This window comes from Miscanthus floridulus, chromosome 1, assembly GCF_019320115.1.
Source record: "Miscanthus floridulus cultivar M001 chromosome 1, ASM1932011v1, whole genome shotgun sequence".
Lineage (NCBI taxonomy): Eukaryota > Viridiplantae > Streptophyta > Magnoliopsida > Poales > Poaceae > Miscanthus > Miscanthus floridulus.
This window is the reverse complement of record NC_089580.1, coordinates 6,388,053-6,403,326: the sequence shown is the minus strand read 5'-3', so window position 1 is coordinate 6,403,326 and position 15,274 is coordinate 6,388,053. Positions and strand designations below refer to the sequence as shown.

At 44.0% G+C, this 15,274-nt stretch overlaps 2 long non-coding RNA genes and 1 pseudogene across 2 annotated transcripts; 1 reads left to right on the top strand and 2 right to left on the bottom strand.

Moving 5' to 3' along the window:
* Positions 1-2,507: 2,507 nt before the first annotated feature.
* On the bottom strand, positions 2,508-8,201 carry LOC136471792 (uncharacterized). Its single transcript, XR_010762119.1, has 3 exons — positions 7,974-8,201; positions 3,190-3,583; positions 2,508-2,944 (listed from the first exon to the last, which is right to left on the bottom strand). It is a non-coding gene; the product is annotated as an uncharacterized lncRNA (long non-coding RNA).
* Positions 4,465-7,417, top strand: LOC136510083 (scarecrow-like protein 34; annotated as a pseudogene).
* Positions 8,202-9,000: 799 nt separating the features above from the next.
* On the bottom strand, positions 9,001-11,311 carry LOC136471785 (uncharacterized). Its single transcript, XR_010762118.1, has 3 exons — positions 10,855-11,311; positions 10,022-10,449; positions 9,001-9,423 (listed from the first exon to the last, which is right to left on the bottom strand). It is a non-coding gene; the product is annotated as an uncharacterized lncRNA (long non-coding RNA).
* Between the last annotated feature and the right edge of the window lie 3,963 nt (positions 11,312-15,274).

Below are 15,274 nucleotides of genomic sequence, written 5' to 3'. Positions count from 1 at the left end.
CAATTTTACGAACTGACTCTGAATTAGAGGACAAAACGGGAACAATACGCGTAAAATTGGTCACGGCAGCAAGGATTTAATGGAAACAGTAAAGACAAGTGTAACAAATTAGATGACGTGGACTAGGGTTTGATGGATATAAAGAAAACACAGTAAGACTTGAAGGTATTCACGGATTATGATGAAAAACAAAGAGAAAAACACAAACTAGACTAAAAACGATATAAAACCAGCAACCAGAACTTGCCTTAGGACACGAACTCAACAACGCGAAACAGAGATGACATTGCATGGCACAACGAGGCTATAGGACAGAAAATATGTGGCGGTGTATATTTTTTTGGCTTTTTGTGGACTATAGGTAATACAAAAACAGTAACAATCTAAAGGGGAAAACAAAGTTATAACTAACGGACAACAAGGTCTCTGATACCACTTGATATAGACTAGGCCCGATCTTCCGATAGGTATGATAGCGTCGATTGGTGGAGACTCGACGTTCACGATCTAGGCTTCGAACCAAGACTGATTCGGACCTCCGCAACCGTTACACCACTGCTCCGTTGGTTATCAACCACGTGAACGCGATTGATCTCGCAGAGAAGACTTTCCTGCAAGCGAATCGAGAACACAAGTAAGAACGGGATGAACGCAATCTGAAATTACAAATAAATATGAGGCTTATGATAACGAAAAGGAGTTCAAGTCTTTATTCGAAAGGACTAATCGCCATAGACGAACAAGATCAAGAACTGGGGCCGTGGTTCACAGCGAGCAATCTTGGCGGCACAGTTGCAGCAAAACGATGTCTGTTTCACAAGAAAATCAAGAACTAAACAAAACACAAACCCTAAGGAGAGCGACGGCTGCTAATTATAGAGTCTTGGGCGTCACCCCCCTGGACACGCCCCCTAATGGGCCCAAACACGATACACGGTCCAATGGACCAAAAGACGGTGTCGCAGCACCCTGACAGATTCTGGATGTTGACTTGTTTCGACGATTCCCGTTGATTCTGAAGGTCTTTTGACGTGAGACCAATTGGATTGGCTTCCTTATCAAATTAACTTTCCAACCATACGTGGATTGTCGAAAACTGAATCCGAATACGTCCTGGGTGACCAGTTTAATGCAAACTAGTCCTGGAGGCCGAGGCAGACTCGAACTTGAGTTGCTTTGGGCCTCCACCTCGGGGAGTCGAACCAAATTAGCCTCGGGCCTCCTTCTTGACTTGGACACCCTTACTGGCCTCCTACCCCTCCATACCATGCGCCAAACATGGTCATATGCATGGGTGTTATGTCCTCATCAAGTAGCGTCTGAACGAGTCCTGCGGCCTGACGTCTGAGCGCTAGCCCTTCCGATTAAAAATATAATAAAAATAAGTACCGTACTATATTCCAAAAAAAGTAAGTACTGTACTATCTCTGGCCATTAATATACGGTGTTTTAGACGAAAATTAGAGAGGTAAAATAAGTTGTTTCCAATTTTCATGGCCTAAAGCGACAACTCTGCTCTTGAGCTCGTTTTGTCCCTAGCTTTCGTCCATTATGAATTGATTGGAGGTAAGTACCACCATTATGAATTGATACCGTGTATTGCTAGTATCCTCAGTAGTTACAAATACTTCAACTTTGGCCAACAATATCTCTTTTATTTTCTTTTAAATTTATAGGTTTGACTACTGTTTTCATTAAAATATATATATTTACAAGAAACAGTAAATTCAAGATAACTTGAAAGTGCATGATGTCAAGTCCAAACCACTTATATTGAGTTTATTAGTTTCATTATGTACATCAAGTCAAAGTTTTAAAATTTGGAACAAGTGTTTCCCTAGAAAGTAATGCATATATGGCTCCCAGGCCAGAGGAACAAAATTTAGATCTTAAAGGCTATGGAAAATGAATAGCGATGTATTATTTTAGTGCAGACGTGAAGGGAACGAGAACTTTGCAATTAAAGAGCATGTTTGTTTCATCCTTGGCTTCTGCCAACCAGAAGTCAGAAGCTGAAATAAACAGCCTAGCTGTTGTGCTGGCTTTTTAAAAGCTAGAAAACTGATTTCTAAAAAGATAAACTAAAAGCTGGAAAATATGTTCCGAAGAGCTTTTCAAGTTTTGGTGTGTTGAGAAGCTAAAATTTTTTTTGAATAAGAAGCTAAAAATTTATTATAAAAACCTACAGCAAAAAACCAACAGCTAGATGCCAAAAGGCAAAAACCAACTTTTAAGCCAAAAGAACAAAAGCTAAACTCAAACAAACAAATCCTAATGCCATTTCACCCATGGGTGTGCAATTTTATGATTTGGCAACATACACCTATCACCTAGGTGCGTCAACTGCTACACATTGGTACATGCACAAGATATGCTGATGTGAGGTTTTGGCATTGTTTTAGCTTACTGAACCTGAAAATCTGAAATGTTGGGTCAAGGCACTGACAGGAAAGTAATTACTGAGAATAAAGACAAATTCTAGAAACAGTCGAGATCGTTAACCTGCAGATCATTTTCCTAAAGACTAAAGAGACCTCAAAGTTGTTGGAGAAAGCCAGTGTCACGCTACCACCTCATCATTCTGTGGTGCTGATCGAAACATGCATGAACGGCCAGTATCAGGCACTCTGCTTTCATGCTGGATGCCCAGATCACGTAGATCTTCTGAACTGAACGTACTCACCTGCTTGCACAGTTGTGATGACGGTCTGGTAAGCTTTTATACATCGTGGCAGTCTGAAAAGTTCAGGTAAATGTTGAGGTTATTTGTGACCATATTCGAGATGGCACTAAATTATGGTGATGAATATGGAGAGATTTTCATATTTGACACCCAATTTGTGAGCCTTTCAAGATTTGAGGCAGAGACCAACTCAACTTGCCAACACATTGGTGCCTCGGCCCTCCTCTGGTCTTGGAATCCAATCATCGCACCATTTGATGCCTTGAAGGGGCACGTATCAATAACAGGAAGTAGGGAAAACAATCTAAACATCCAACAAGAAATAGATCATCCTTTTTGAACGCAAAGAAATAGATCATCCTAGTATTGCATTATCATTGCAAAGCTTATCTAAACTAGTGGGAGTATAAGATTGTTGCAAATAAAGTAGCTGGCTCAAAGCGGCGCCTTCTCTTATTCCAAGCTCACCACCAACGGACATAAACAATGTGCAGAGCAAGATTTACCTGAAGTCAGCAGCAGAAGATAGGGACTAGGAATATGTCGCCGGCAAGGCAACCCAACTGCAACTCCGAGGCTCAAAACTTATGAGCACACCAGCCGGCAATGGCAACATCTGAAACGACAACTCTGCTCTTGAGCTCGTTTTGTCCCTAGCTTTCGTCCAGGCCCTAGCTATCAACATTGGAGCCTCGTCAGACTCGCCAGTGAGCGGCTCATACTGCCAGCGTCAGCCATATGACATTGGCTTGTTCTCGCTTGCCTTGGAATAGCTGTTTGCACGCACCATATATATAACAGAGATTGGCTCCTACTAGTTGCCCTGCTGTGACGGCTCAGTTTGCCATTTAATCTTTGCCAGTCTTGGGGCCTTTGCAGATCCCGTGATATGGTACCAGCCTGCAGGAAAAAAAGGTAACATAACAGTCACCCTCTTCTCTTCTGCTGTGCTGTTCATTGTAAAGCAAATATAACATATAGCATCTTCCAGAGACTAATATGCATGTGCGCTCAAAATTGAACAATCTAACAGAGCCATAACATGAAAGGTGATTCAAGCTTAAGCTCAACAGCTGAGTTCTAATGCCAAATATCAGAAACTATTCTCTGTGGTAGTTTCTGCTACTTTATTTGGTCTTCTCATGTTACTTACTGAGAAGATAATTCTTTTACCATGTAGACTATGCCTAATTAACTGTACCACCACAAGGTAAGGAGGTTTTCACCTAAAAATATCACCTCGGAAAAGTTTAAAAGGTTCTCATTTTCATGACAAATTTTGTTTTAACTTCTAAAAGATTATTTTACAAGTTGCTCCATGCTACAAATTTATTCAATTGACTCCTTAAACTCCTGATTTGATGATCAAGACATTTTGTCCCATGAAAAAGTTTTCCCATGCTGTTCACGACATTAACAAAAAGGAACTGCGACACAGTGCGCATTCTCTTCAGCCTATTTGTCGTTGTTAGATTGGACCTTTCATCTTACATGGACAATATGAATAAATAGATAGTATGATTGCTTAGACTAATAACTATACATGAAACATCGATAACTTCTGCTATCAATTTCATGTTTCAGAACTTCACGTACAAGAAATATATTATGGAAAGATGAATTGGCTATTATATTTAGGTTGGAAAAAGGAACTCCAGATTCATATAACATTCTGTTTTGGTTTTACATAGTACGAAGTAATTTCATTGTTGACAATGCAGTTCAGGATAATCTTGCACGTCTGACTTTCTTCAATGATCAAACAGACAAACACCCAATCCATGGAGTCCAAAGACAAATCTAATTCAAGTTTTGAGGACTCCCCAAGCACCATGGTGAATAATCCTGGGTGCTATGCCACTTCCCAGATATTCATCGATGATCCAACTAACAGGCATAATGATTTGGAGCTATGTTTCCACACACCAAACTCCAACTATCCTCCAGTATCAAGTAGTTCTAACAGTAATGTCCATGTTGCATCGGGCACTTCCTCTTCAACTAAAATATATGGTCCCCATCCATGTGAGGTCAGTAGCAATGTAGAATCAGATTGGTATGGAACCAATGCGACAGACTATTCTGCGAACAGTTGGATCACCTCAGATATAACACTCGACTACATAAACAAGCTATTGATGCAGGAGGACAGCGATGACAGGGTCAAATTACATCATAGAGAATATGCACTTAGAGCCATGGAAGAGCCATTCTACAAACTCTTCGGACAGAATAATCCAGTTTATCCTCAGCAACTACCACTTTGTAACTGTGATCATCTGAAAAATATCGATGACAGCATCAGCAAATCATGCAGCATTTGCTCTGTTGCTATTGACTCAAGTACTAGTCATTCTAATCACAACTTGCAAGTTTTTGAAGCTCCATGGAGTCTATCTGACATTGTCAAAGAGAAAAAACAGTCCACTCGGTTTGAACGCTGATAGCCTTTCCATTGCTGAGAAGCGTAGCCGAGATAATCAATCACTTCAAGTGCATGTTGCAGACAAAAGAAAGCATACATTATCTGAGGTTCATAGTGGAAATTATTCACGTACAGAAGATTTTCAATTGTTAGAAGGAAGGAGTAGCAAGCAGTTTGCCGTTTCATTCAACGGGGCAACCCGAGATGAGATGTTTGACATGGTCCTACTCTTCTCTGAGCATAAGCTTACAGATGAAGGCATTGTTTTGCGAGAAATGATGACAAAAAAAAAGGTCGTACCCAGTATAGAGAGCTCTCGCTCTGTGCGGGGTCTGGGGAGTGGCAAGCCTTACCCTCGCCTATGCAATACGAGGAGACTGCGACTCGAACCCGGGACCTTCCGGTCATAGGCGGTAAGACTCTACCGCTTGCACCAGGCCCGCCCTTCAAATGATGACAAATAAATCAACCAGAAATTCAAAGAATGTTCATGGAAGAACATCAGCTTGTCAAAAGACATGAGTTGAGAAGCAACATAAGAAAGAGGTGGTGGATCTAAGAACCCTTCTTATCCATTGTGCAGAAGCAGTATCTGTGAATAACTATACCTTAGCAAGTGATAAACTGAACATCATAAGACAGCATTCCTCAGTAAGTGGAGATGATACCCAGAGGCTAGCATCTTGCTTAGTTGACTGCCTTCAAGTACGATTAGCTGGAACTGGGGGCAGCTGTATCACAAGTTGATGACTGAAAGCTGCAATGCTGTGGACATTTTAAAGGTATATCAATTGGGTTTAGCAGTAATTCCTTTCATGCGGGCACCATACTATTTTTCAAATAAGACAATCCTTGATGTCTCAAAGGGAAAACCAAAGGTGCACATTATCGACTTTGGCATTTGCCTTGGCTTTCAATGGCCAACACTGTTTGAGCAACTCACAAGGCGGGAAGATGGGCCTCCTAAGGTTCGGATCACAGGTATTGAGCTACCCCAGCCAGGATTTCGACCAAATCAGATGAATAATAACGCAGGGCAGCTATTAGCTGATTATGCTAGCATGTTCAATGTGCCTTTTGAATGCAAAGGAATATCATCGAAATGGGAAATCATCCATATAGAGGATCTCAACATCGAGGAAGATGACGTGTTGATAGTCAACTGCCTATTCTGAATGAAGAACCTTGTTGATGAGACAGTATACCTTAACAGTGCCAGGAACAGGGTGCTCAAGACCATCAGAATGATGAAGCCAAAAGTTTTTGTGCATGGTGTAGTGAATGAATCATTTTTTTTTTGAAACAAAGGCAGGAGCTCTGCCGCTCAATTAAGACAGAGAGAATTTATGTACAAGAGGGCTAGCCAACGGGATGCCAAAAAGCGCACCCGATAGGCTAACCAACCCACACGACGCAGCTGAGCACTAACACGGCACACTACCATGGGTCATCGTTGCCGAGCATGGCCGAAGACGCCAGCAGCTCCGACTTCTCATGGCAGCCCACACACAAGCCACCCACCAACGAGCCTGAAGCAAGCGGCCGCCACCGTCATCGTTGCCAAGCTCAAGCACCCTGCAAAGAGAGCAGCTCCGACTTCCAATCACGGCCACACGCCATGCCTCTAGCGCTTGCCGAGCCCTAGCAGACCCCAGCCTACGATGAAGGTGGGGGCTCGCCGCGTGTCATCGTTGCCGAGCCACGTCCCTGACGCAGCAGCTTCGACTTCTCGCAGCAAGACCCACCTCCACGCGTCATCGAGGCGCCAAGAAGCGAAGAACAATCACCGAGGAGACATCGAGGCCACGACGAAATCCAAACGCGACGCCTTCAGGAAGGTAGCAACGCCGATGGCGCCACCGTCGCACGTCCAAAGTGGACCGGGCTTTCACCCTTGGATGATAGTGCTAGAGGGGGTACACGACGCCCCCAACAGGGAAAGCGGCACCCACAGGTGAATGAATCATATAGTAACCCCTTCTTTTTACCACGTTTTAGAGAAGTCATGCACCACTACTCTGCATTATTTGATATCCTTGATACAACTGTTCCACGAGACAATGAGGCAAGAATCAACTTAGAGAGGCATTTCTATTTGTGTGCAATTCTCAATGCCGTTGCATGTGAAGGGCCTTGAGCAGCTCCCACTGAATCCGGACATTGTGAAAGTAATAAGAGATATGGTGGGGCAATATCACAAAGATTATATAATCAACGAAGATGATCAGTGGCTACTGCTGGGATGGAAGGGAAGGATACTGAAAGCAATATCCACATGGAAACCTTCTGAGTCATATGACGGCAACTAAGACCTAAGAAGTTTGCTAGTATAAGCAGAGGTTTGAAAATTTTATGTATCAATGCTCTGAACTAATTATGTACTTATTATTTTTACCTTAAGCTGGTAATAAATTGCAATTGGCTAATACTTTGACAGAAACGGTCTTCCAAAGTCCAAGGGATTGCATAGTGGGAATGCTGCCCTGTTAAACATTTGGATATGCATTGCGAATATGTCCTTTCTTACCTACGGAACCATTTGTTCGTTTGCCTTTCTGTCATATAATCATTTATGGTATTTGTACACCTCAGAGCGTTTACTGCTGACATGGATTCTTCATGAGTTGAAACCTTTGTTCATACCATGCATGGGCAATACTCGAGCACCTTTACATCCAAAGCACGTTGGCTTTAGAGCGTAGAGCCAAAAAAACAAGGGAGTGGAGAATAGTATGACAAGTTAGTACTGAATTGTTGATCCTTGGAACTAGGAGTAGATACGATCATGACCGGTAAAACGTCATTAGCAGTATAACAGCGATGAAGGAGGCACGGGGTGGAATGGACAGGCACAATGGTACATACCTGGCGGAGTCCTGAAGGGCTGCATCTTCTCCTTGGTTCTTGCCTTCTTGGCATGCGCATGCGCTTTGGTCTTCTCCTCCGACAGCAGCCTGAAGTGGGGGCCGGTCCGTCAGTGAGTCGTAGTATTTGGTGCCGGTCGGGCATTCCATCGAACAGCTCCCGAGCATCCACCCTCGTCGTTGAAGTTTGACGCCCCGAGCGCGCCCTCATCTTGACGGCAAGTCGATAGCCGTTTGGATAGCCAGTTCGCCACAGGTGACTTCATTTTCTCTTTCACCTCTCCGACAGACGTCAGACGTGGCTATATTATGACCAGCAGTAAGCCAAGACCAGCACAACCGCACAAGTAGCTACAAAGTGAAACACTTCCGCCGCCGTTCAACTTCAGTTTGCTCTCTCTAGAAATGGCAATCTCTACAACAGCTAAACGTTTTCTTTTCTGATGAAAGGGAAGCGAAACGTTTTGTTGTGCGTCGCGCAAACCTTCGGGCTTAAGGTTAAAAAAAAAAACTTCGGGCTTCGGTGACGTTACCTGATCGACACGTGGATTACGGGTTGTAATCTTAGCAGATGTATCTGTTCATGTATAAATGGCCACAACTAATACAAATTTCCATATGTTGACACAAAGATCAGTCACAGGTGATAAAAAGTTAGAACGCTCGGATCATAAATGAATTGAGATGGCACGATTCTGCCAAAACCAGCCTAACTGGTTTGAGAATCGGCCCAGTGGTAAATATCACTAGAATATGAAGCGCGCTTCGCGCGCCCTATCGAGCATATTTGTACACCTTTTTATGTTGAGCTGAGATTTCCTATGCTTATATTGAAAGCAATTAAGGTTTAACCTGTAGTGTTACCAGATTATAAAACAAATTCCTCTGGGGATACCAGAACACCACACAAGTCGTGGGAGTAGCTAACGAACATAACAAGATTAAGCACGACTACCAAACTCATCAGATTGGGGGTTTTTTTTTTTGGAAAAAAAACAGGAGGTGGATCCCCTACTGGATTTTTTTATTGCAAACAAAAGAGTCTTACAACAGGCTTATGAAACAAAGAAAGTTACAAAGATCAGGAGGATTATACATAAACTTCTAGCCATAGACTAATTTGTGGTTCATATAAATATTCTTTGCTCTAAGAATAACTTGAGCAAAATCCACCCCTATGCCACTTGCCATGCTGTAGGGATGGTTGGATTTGCCTGAAAATTGCATCATTTCGTACAGGCCAAATGGAGTTGGTGTCGTTGCATTGAAATCATGCAACCAACTCAGCACTTTCTCCGTGAACACCTCCAGCTTCACTTGGTGTTTTGTGTGCAGTAAGGGGCACTATTTCTACAAGAGATGCACACCAGCATAGATTACATCAGTTAGATTGGGGAAGGTATGCTCTATCGCCATCTTATTATGATTAATCCATTGAGCCCAAGCAAGACCTGCAAGAACAAAAGGGCATTTGAGTACCTCATCACAAAGGCAATGCCACTGCCGTCCTTCATAAAGTTTCGCCGACATAGGACACTCACTTCTTTGAGGAACCAAAACCAATTTCTAGTTCAGAAGAAAAAGCAGATAACGGTAGGAGGTAATAAATGTAAAAACCTGGTAACATGCACTCATGCAATTCTAGAATAAGACATAGTAGTATGATGCAGAAGTTATACTCATAAGAAAAAATAAGTTGTGCTCATATGTAAGGTTCAATTGCTGTCATTCAATCTTAAATAAACGGTGACAGAAAGATAACAACAATATTTCAATCGAAGTAACAACTAAAATAATGAATCTTTACTGTGTTCCAGCAACAAAAAACCTATTCACCAATTATCGTGTTACCCAGCTGGGCTCATCTCCACGTATATATTCAGGTATCTAGGATAATCCTTGCACGCAACGCAACAGGCACAATTCAGTTTTCTACGCATCATTGTATCCCTTAGATATAAATATGTGTGTGACATATAGTTGCATGAGCAGTGAAACTTAAAAATTTCAAAATGGATGTATTTTTTAAATAATGAAGAAATGTCTTACCTGAACATCCCCATAGGATCACCAAATGCCTGGATGCATTTAACAGAATCAGATCTCCCAAACTCCATAGCAAGTTAAAGTTGTTTTTGGAACAGTTTAGACCTATGATAAGATTGTTTTGTTTATCTTATGGACTTATGGATAAAAAATTTAGAAGGGTACATTTGTGTACGAATAATTAAAAGCAAGGCAGTAATGGTATTAGCTGAAATAGCAATATTCACCGTGCAACTGAAATTTCCGACAAAACTATACATAAGCTTGTAACATAATCTGCAGGGTCATGCTATTGCCAAATACAGACCTGTTTTCCAAAGTCAATGTTTTTTCCATGTGAACCTTTATCTAGACCAACCTGCATTAGTAGTCAACAGAGAAGCAAGCCTAGAGGTGCCAGAAGTATCCAATTCCTGAACCTGACAAATCACCTGGGCATAATAAACATAACCAAATTCTCAATCATTTTCTCGCATTTGGGTCAAAATAGCAGTAAAAACAAATAGTTTAGCATCTAGCAACTTTGAGTCAGACAATGAACAGATTCTACAGCTGTACCCAGAGTAGAGGCTCAAAAAAAAAAAAAAAACTTTGAGTCAGACAGATTTGAAAACGTGAAAAAACACAGAAGTATTAGAGACAAAACAATAGACACCAAAAAGACAATGGCAGCATAGCATGGTAGATCCAATAGTCAGTATCATCATACTGCCCCTTTTGCTTTGATAAAAAATTCCCAGATAACCCAAATACATTTAATATAGTACAATTTGCTTGATCAACAATTCTCAATCTCAAATAACCCCAATCACACAGCAAAAGAAATTCCCTTATACCTCAGTTCAGTAATAAAGTCAGGATGCTTGATCTTGAGCTCCATACCCTTGGTGCTTGCCAGCCAAATCTTCATGGTGGTGATGTGGAGCACCTTGGTAGGCATCTCTCATCTCTCACCAGGTCAATCCAATCCAATGCAAGACATGATGGAATGCCACAGGAACAAAATGACATGATGGAATGCATCATCACATAACAGATCACAAATGGTAAGTGATGCAGATCGTACCTTTTTCTAGGCTCTTGACGCTACTGGAAGAGATCAGATGCAGATCCTGTGCCGTAGGAACAAAAACCCGCCTCGCGCGTACGCCATATCCACCGCTGCCATCGCTTCCAGGAGGAGAGGAGATCGGGCGCTAGGGTACCTTGGTCAGCAGAACCACTCCAACGGCCGTCAACGCGCTCGAGGCCGTTGCCACATGGCTGAGATCCGCCGCCACGTGGACGCCGCCTCCGCCCTCACTCATAGTGGAGCCTTCGAGTACCCGTGTGTCATTATAAAAGATCGTAATCATCTATGTGTCTCTGGAAAATTCAGCGGTCTTCAGCGTCACTACTTCAACTTTTTCGTGTCCTCCATACCACTTCCGTCAGTTTGGACTCTAACGCCGTCAAACTTCAGGTGTGAAAAGACGAAAATACCCTTAAGTCTAAATATGTTATTAATTTTTTTTGAGCATCTTAACGACTTCAAATGAAAAAACTCAAAACTAGAAAGTTGTAGATCTCGTCGAGATCTATAATTTTCATATAAATTTTATTTTTATTTAATTCCGCAAAAAAATATGATTAAATATGATTAATATATCTTAGAAAAATCATCAATTTTTTTGCGGAATTAAATAAAAATAAATTTTATATGAAAATTATAAATCTCGACGAGATCTACAACTTTCTAGTTTTGAGTTTTTTCATTTGAAGTCGTTAAGATACTTAAAAAAATTAATAACATATTTAGACTTAAGGGTATTTTCGTCTTTTCACACCTGTAGTTTGACGGCGTTAGAGCCCAAACTGACGGAAGTGGCATGGAGGACACGAAAAAGTTGGAGTAGTGACGCTGAAGACCGCTGAATTTTTCAGGAGCACACAGAGGATTATGATCTTTTATAATGGCACACATGGAAAAATCTCTTCGAGTAAAGGACGTCACAACGGGCCGCACACGGAGGAGGCCAGCACACGGATCTGAGAACGGGAGGGGAGAGAAAGAAGAGGCTTTTACGTGTCTCCCATTACAAAAGTTGGTAATTAACTACGAGCCATTAAAAAATTTGAGCGGTCACATATACCACTAATCTAAACTTATTTGTCGTCCACGTCATTCCGTCCACATTCCGTTAGATCTTTGTCGTTCGCTAGCCCAGACACGTGGGTCCAACCGGTCAACATGTCCAAAATAACCCCCTCCCTCTCTCCCAATCCCTCTTCCGCTCGCTGTGGTCCTTGCGTCGCGGCTCCGCGCCGCCGCCCTCGTTGCCGCCCTTCCTCGTGTTGAGCTCGCCCGCGTCGCCCGCGGTGGACGGGCGTGACGCGATGAATCTCACGCCGCTTGGATGGAGGTCGAGCGTCGTCTCTTGGCCCTCGCCCCGTCGGTGTCCTGGCGCCTGTCCACCTCTGCGAGATGCGGTCGCCGATTTCATGCTCGAGGCTCTCAATCTCTTCGCTGTAGGTCGCCGGATCGTTGATGCCCACCTCCTCCAGGATCTCCGGCACAATCTCCCGCTCAAATTCCTGATTGCGCAGGCACAGCGACGCGGACCGCAGCGTGTCCCCGGTCGCGGCGAACAGGATCAGGTCGTCGAACACGACGACCAGGAGCTTGGACCACCTGGTGATGGACACGAGTGCGTCGCATAGGAATAGGGTTGGCGTCTCGCCGACCGCAGACATGTCCCGCGCGAGGCGGTGTAGCGAGCGCAACAGCTCCCCGTTCGTGGATTGGGCATGGCCATTTGAACACCTACAGAACCCGCTACGGTCGTGATGCACCTCCTTAGGCCTCGCCACCACCTATTGCGCCTACGTGTGGGTGACGTTTGTGTCCAGCCACATGCTGGCCGCGGTGCTCCCAAAGCAAGCTGCTCCCGGAGCCCCGGTGTACTCAGTGTGCACCAGCTAGGCCGCGAGCATAGGTCAGCCTAAAGACGGGTGACGATTGCGTCTCCATCGGCTAGGGCAACGACGACGTGGATGTTGCCCGCGTGCGGTGCGGCCCCAAGCCCCGGCCATGGCATGAGCGTCGGCGGCCCCGGTCGGTACGCCAGCGAGGGAGGTCACCTTCACCGGCACCATGTACGACATCCACATCAAGGGCACGACGACGACGCGTCGACGCGGTGGCAGTGATGCTCAGGTGTGGCATGTCGTGCCAGGGCATGTCACCCAAGTGCGATTGTGCGAGAACACCACGGTCATGTATGTTGGCTACCAGCTCCCCAAGTCCTGCACCTAGGTGGCCGTGCTTCGTGTTCACGTCCCAAAGCCCTTTCTTACATGATGCCCTTTCTACTATACTTCTCCGTTATCGCACAATCACCGATATGGATGGCGTCACTTGGAGCTACAGGAACATGCCGAGGATGCCAGCTGAGCACGTCATGCCAAAAGCGATCACCATGTTGGAGGTTAGTGACACCAGAGGAAAGAAGCTCTTTTACATGTCTTTCAGACTTGGTAGGCATTTTGGACTTTTCTCATCACAATTTGACACCGTTAGAGGCATAAACGGATGGAATGGCATGGACGACAAAAAAAATCCAGCCAGTGGCACCTAGGTGCGCTCAAACTTTTAGTGGCTTATGTGTAATTACCAACTTTTATAATGGCACACGGGTAAAACCCTCAAGAAAGAAATGCTAGGGTTCAGGCTAGGGATGGGGGTTCTCTACAAAACTGCATGGGGGGTTTTTGTAAAACGACAACGATCCCAAATTTTCTCTCCTTCGCACTAAAATAAACTATATAATTTTGTCTCCTTCGCACTAGACCTGTTTGCAAACTGCACAGACATCCTCCGACTGAATTGAGAACCAAAGAACCTCTTCAACCTGCAGATCCTCAGCCAGGGTAGAATCATCAGCTGCCATGGCGACCAGATCCAGCATTGTTGTTGTTATAGTGTTGCACAGTTGCTCTCTCGGTTGAAGTGACAATTCAATTAGGTATCTGTAAATGGACGACCCTGACCCCCCTGACCCGTCCCTCTCCTCTGTCTTCCCCAAGTCGCCAGAACCCAATCCGGCCAGATCCGCTCCTTCCCCAGCCGCTCCTCCCCATCAGCGCTCAGATTCGTCACCACCATCGCTCGATCTATCCTTTGGTAGGTCACTCTCCAGCCCTCTCCCAGGTTTCGGCGAGTTCAAAGCCTCCGATGCTCCTATCCTTTCTCCGTTCGGTTCACCAACGCCTTCGTCCGAGCATGGCTCGCATGTGGCAGCAGCTGCGCCGACGCTTGCTCCGGGTCTGGCGACCACCGCCCTGCGCCAGTGCCCGCTCTAGGACTGGCACCCACCCTCTCCCAATGTAGCAGAACCTCCTAAATTATAGGGCCCACATGCATCTGTCACTGTCCAAAGACCTCTGATGACTATGCATATGTTCCCAGTAACTTAAGAAGACTGTCGGGTGTCTGCGGGGAACCCCAAATCATCCACGATTTCTGAGCAGGATCCCATTACAGAGTCATTGCAGTATTACAACATTTATTCAAATATCTACATCAGAGTAAAATAGCGGAAGTCTTACAATAACTTAGTTTACAAACCAGTTGTTTCAAACCTTACAAACTAAGTTCGATAAATATTACAAACCATAGTAGTGGAGTGGCATTAGTAACATAATACAAACACACAATATAAGTACCCTGCCCAAGGGTCACACATTTACTCGGCATCATCGATCTGAACAACAGCCATACAACACGGTCCAAGACAGACCTGTGCATGAGGCTCACCTGCAACAAGGGTCAACGAACCCTGAGTACAAAAGTACTCAACAAGACTTAACCAAAATAAAATTGATCAGACTCAGGAATGTAGGCTCAGGGATTCAAGGTATGGCTTTAGTAATAAACAAAGTTCTTTTGCGTAAAAAGCTTTCTAACAAGATTCTTTTATTCAACATGTAAATCTGTCTCAAAATCATATATGAATCTGCCATGATCCGTAATGAGATCATGAACTTCATATCAAACCCTTAAAACTTCCTCAAGTTTCAGATATTAACTACGATGATGAATAGTGAGTTGAGTCTCCATAACCGAGGAGCAACGATGATTCAAACCGATTATAACCCAGCTGGAGATTCCCAACCACACGACATATGCATGTCCCCGACCTACATATACCAACCTACCCTTAGATCCTCTAAAACAAGAACGGGTCTGTGCCACCTGAGAATACAGTACTACACCAA